Source organism: Halichoeres trimaculatus, unplaced genomic scaffold (assembly GCF_033239565.1).
Source record: "Halichoeres trimaculatus isolate MK-OKI-2021-1 unplaced genomic scaffold, fHalTri1.1 fHalTri1_scaffold_17, whole genome shotgun sequence".
NCBI classification, from domain to species: Eukaryota; Metazoa; Chordata; class Actinopteri; order Labriformes; family Labridae; genus Halichoeres; species Halichoeres trimaculatus.
The window spans coordinates 18,611,203-18,616,223 of NW_027437195.1; positions in this window are offsets into that span (position 1 = coordinate 18,611,203).

The window sequence follows — 5,021 nt, forward strand, 5'->3', positions numbered from 1 at the left end:
ATAGTTAAAGTGATTCACATTTTATTCAATACATTCCACTTAAGTTACTGGGATTTTGGATTAAAAATAAACTTATTTTAGGAGTCAAACTTTTTTTCCCCCAATATTATAAACTACAGAAAAAATACAAAAAAAAAACTAAAGAAGTATCCAAACCCATGTAATTACTTTGGAGTTTTTAGACTGTGAAAACCTCTTAGTACTAGAATATTTGTAATTTCATTAAATATTTTTATACAGATAAAGTTCAATTGATAAGGAATTGCTTGCATCAGGTTAGTATTAATTCTGATTTATAAAAGGATATTTGTCAGTCCCACAGCTTTTTGGTTTAATATTTTTATATGTGTTCCTTCTCTACATTTGTGTATGAGCTACTATACAACGTTTGCATCCATTGATATTCAAACACGACCACAGCAGGACAGTTGGCCAGAGTTTGTATTTTAATGCACCCCACATATGAAAATAAAAACCTCACTTTAAACAACAAGCACCTACACTACTGTTCTGTTGCAGAATTCTAGAGAAGTTAAATACGAGTTATTTTTAGGTGCTTCTGTACCTCGCATGCCACTGGATGCAAAACACATCAGGTCGTTTGTTGGTTGTTTCCATATTTTGTTTGTTGGTTGTTTCAGTGTTTCTGTGATGGCATTTGGTCTGGCTGGTGGAGCTGTTCCCCCCTCCCTCCCTGTGGAGTGGCTGTATCAGACCCTTCATTCACTTTAAACCCATGTTTTCGCCATGCCAAATTAGCAGCCACCCTTTGGGTCAATGCTGCGTGCGAGCGAGCGCTAAGATGGGAGAGGCATGTTTGAGTGAAAAGCACCAATAAGAGCATCATGCACGGTTCTCCACAACTGGCTCCACTTGGTGTTCTTCAAAGACCCATTTCCTCCCTCTGACTGTGAGCCGGTTTGTAGCAGCTGTCCACGCTGTGACACGGCAGACTCGCTCCACGGGCCTCGCTCCTCTCAAACAGACCAAACAGAAATATTGGTTGTTTAAACCTGATGATACTGTCAATAAGGGAAAGGTCAGACACTTATGTACATGTTTTATTTCATCCCGGATGTTGCTAAAGTCAATAGGTCATATGAGTTTGTGTTGATTTAGACATGAGCCTGTCTTGGTTATGGGCCAACATGTTTCTTAAATTTTGACAGCAGATAGGGGATGGCAGGTCTGACTGGCGCTGCTGTCACAAACACTCAGGGAGTGGCAGCAGAAGGGCATGGTCAAATGCTTGATTAATGACAGTCACTTTTGTTTATCTATCACCCTTTGTTGCATTATCTCTTAGTGTATGGCAACAGCATTCACCCCTGGTCCTGTTTTACACATGCAATATTTAACAAAAGAGCAACAGGTTCTGCGTGCTTTCAGCCTGTACAACACATCACCGTGCTTTTTTTCCTGTTATCTCATCTTTGTGTTGGGGTGGTGCCCACGCAATGTCCTCAGACTATGGTACCATTGCTTTTTCCAACTAACTAGATCCCTTCAGGCCCTGCTTGCGAGCACTGGTTAGAAGTTGGTTCTTTTTTTTGTCGTCTTTGGTTAAAATAGTTAATATCTACTTTAAATTTCTAGTTAATACTGCTGATTACTTTTTGTGCAACTTTTAGATAATGCTTTACTGACTTCTATCTTAACTCTGCTGAACAGGAAGTTAAACAAATATAATGTATCTCACAGTCAGTTACCTCGAGCCTGTGACAGTTTGATAAATATTAAAAAGAGGAATTTCTTTATGCTACTGGCATTTGCGTATGATTAAACAGAATTTTGCTGCTTCCAAGTTCCTAGGGACTATTCTGGTGGAGGGATACATCTGCACATAATTCATACACTTGCAAGTGTTATAAACCAACAAAAAAAATGAAGTCAAAATGTAATTAATCCTTTTTTTTCTTTAATATTTTCATTCCAAATGTGTATTTAACTTGTGAATGGGTCAAACAAACCACTGAACAGTAGTCTTAGGCTATTGCTCTGAATATGCTCAAACACTGAAGATAAATTAACACATTCCCTTTTTGAATAATACACTTTTGAATTCCATTGCCCAGCTGTATGATTTTGAACTTAGATATACACCTGTCAGAATTGATGTAAATTAACTTTACCAAACAACTAATTTTAATTAAATTAACATCATTATAGTTATTTTATCCTGTTTTTTTGTTAATTTATTTTGATTGTTCTTGATCCTTCAGTACATAGGTGTTGAGCTGCAGCAGTGTTGTCCTGCTCTCGACACTCTGACACAAACAAAATTTAAATATCACCACAGTATTTGTATTTGACCTATCTCTTAAGAGCCATGAATACAGGTGCAGCCATTCAGAGTGTTGTCAATGGGCAACCACATCACAAAAGATGATAGAGCCTAACCTGGAGTGTGCGAATTGTTACAGACCTATGGATGAAACTAAATCAAAGAAGTGAATTACAGTGCCAGTCAAATGGGTGACGACTGGTACAGGCCAGTCAGCACTGCGGCAGACTTATCCTTGAGTTTGCTTTTTGTGATCAGTCTCATTTATTGTTGTGAAGAAAAGTAATTACATACATATCCAACTTCTATGAAATACAAAAAAAATTTTACCAAAACAACCGAACCGAAACTCCTGAAAAGTGCAAATGGTGTCGGCAATCATCTGAATGAGTTATGGAAAGTGATCTACACTTTTGAGGATTGCCTGACAGGATTTATGTAGATTTAAAAACAGTTTTAGAAAATGCAAAATATTTGATTTTTCTATGTGATTAATCTCTATAAACAAGATGGCACACAAAAAAATAATCATCACATACAGGGATAACATTTTTTTTGCCTTTTATTTTTGAATCAAAGTAAAAAATCCACTGACAAACAGATTTTGTGAAAGTTACAAGTGGACTCCCAGTTTAGTGCCATGGAGAGGATTGTGACATAAAGGGAAAGATGAACTCATTATTGCTGATTCGTAAAAATCATACAGTACCTCAAGTTTGTTTTTGTCCTCACCCTATAAAATATTTAATCACAGTAGTTTTTGCCAACTTATTGAGCAAGCTATTAAGTTAGGAAGCACATATATACTTTCCAAACACAAAAATGTCTGTTCTCTTATTTCAGAGGTCCAGCTGGGTCTCATGCAGCATTTTCCCCCAACAAACCAATAGACAGTAGAGTGGTTAACCGCTCACATTTTTGGGAGACGAGTCATCATCTTATTATCACCTAATAAGAAATTGAGCCAAAAATTAACATGAAGGGAACTCTTAAATCCAGCACCACATAGCCTTTTTTGCTTCTAGCACTTGGCTTGCGTGTGGCAGCATACTACACAGTATATGTTTCAGCACGCTTTAAATAAGTCACAGATGGGCATTGGGGCAGAACATTAATTCTGTAGTCTGTAAATTAGAGAGAATCCCGCTGCTCTGAGAACTGTCTCTGTCTGTGCTCAGCTTTCACTAAAATGCTTTTCCACTGCGAGACTGGTGACAGATATTTTAAAAAGACACTATTTTGCTTTTAGAAACTTGTCTAAATGTTGATATTTACATGCCTCTTACTGACCAAGACACAACTTACAAGCATTCTTAATTCCACCAAAATATGCCTCCTTTTATCCCAGTGTTTTGAAGAGGGCATTTTAATTGTGTTTGCAGACAAAATTTCATGCTCTCTTAGTCATCTGCGTATAATCATCAAAGCCGGCCTCTGCAATTTAGTATTATCCTGTGGTTCCACTGTTTATTGCTGTATCCTCTGAGGACCAAAAACAGCAGCAGAATCTCCTGAGAGCAAATGTGAAATGATACGTTTTCATTTAGAAAGCTGAATGTCATCATCATGTCTCAGTCCCTTCTGCTTTCAGAGCATCTGGTTGATGTGGTAAGCTGCCAGAGCAAGTAAGAACATGGAAGGGAGACATTTATCATCCTCCAGCCTACAGAGCTGTAACTCTGCCTGCATAGAAATCCTTTGGACAGTCAGTGGAAAAAAAAAAATCAATGGCGATTGCATTACAAGAATGACACTGTCATGGACCCAGTGCTTTGGAGTTTTACTTTTGAGGTGGTATAAACTTGGATCAGATCACTTTTAACTTCAAGTTGCTTTAATTCTGTCTGTGCAGATGCTCCATTTTTCTACTCTCTTCATTGAAATTTCAGACTGCATGAACAATGGACTGGCAACTATGGCCAACAATGCATTAATGACTTTGACGAGGATATCATAACTACATCTCACTTGTCAAAGGCCATGAAAGGAACATGCTTGAGCAGCGTGCATGTTTGCATGCACCATGTTTCCATGGTAAGTCAGTATTTGAAAGTTCATGCCTGGGCTAACGCCATCCTTTTTCACTCCAGAATTTGACTCTTTGCCAACTTGTCACTCTGTTTTTAAAAGGGTTTCTTGTGAATCTCCTTTTGCTTTTTCCAAGACCTGTCTGTCCTGCTATGTCCCCTGTCCTGAGATGCTCTCTTGTTGACTTTGAGTCGTGCAAACAGAGAAAGTGCGAGACTGACTAAAAGAGTCCCAGGCAGCCGGAGGTAGTTTTCCCCTTAACACAAGTTTCACAGATAACGTAGACACAGCCCAAGTTCTTCCCAGGAAAGTGTGCAGTATACATAAAATGAACTGTGGTCTCCGAACACTCAGTTCTTCCTGTACACATGGCAGACTCTGGTGAATCGTCATAGTTCAAGACAGTGACGCCTGTTCTTGCTCATTTAGAAAACTGTCACCACTTTGTTGCTATTTTAATTATTCATAGAAATTAATCTGTTGTGATCAAACTGGCCAGGGTATACTTCAGATACTTCAATTTCTGAATACTGCACATGTGAGTGGGTAGTTCAGTGAAGGGTGACATTTTGAGGTGCATACGGTGCTCAAACTGTACGCAGATGTTATTGTAAATATTATATAAACTTAGAAAGGTATTTAGGGGAAAAGTTAGATAGACAACTTAGTTAAAGAATACGATTAAAGTCTTTAAGTTTTTTTTAATGAT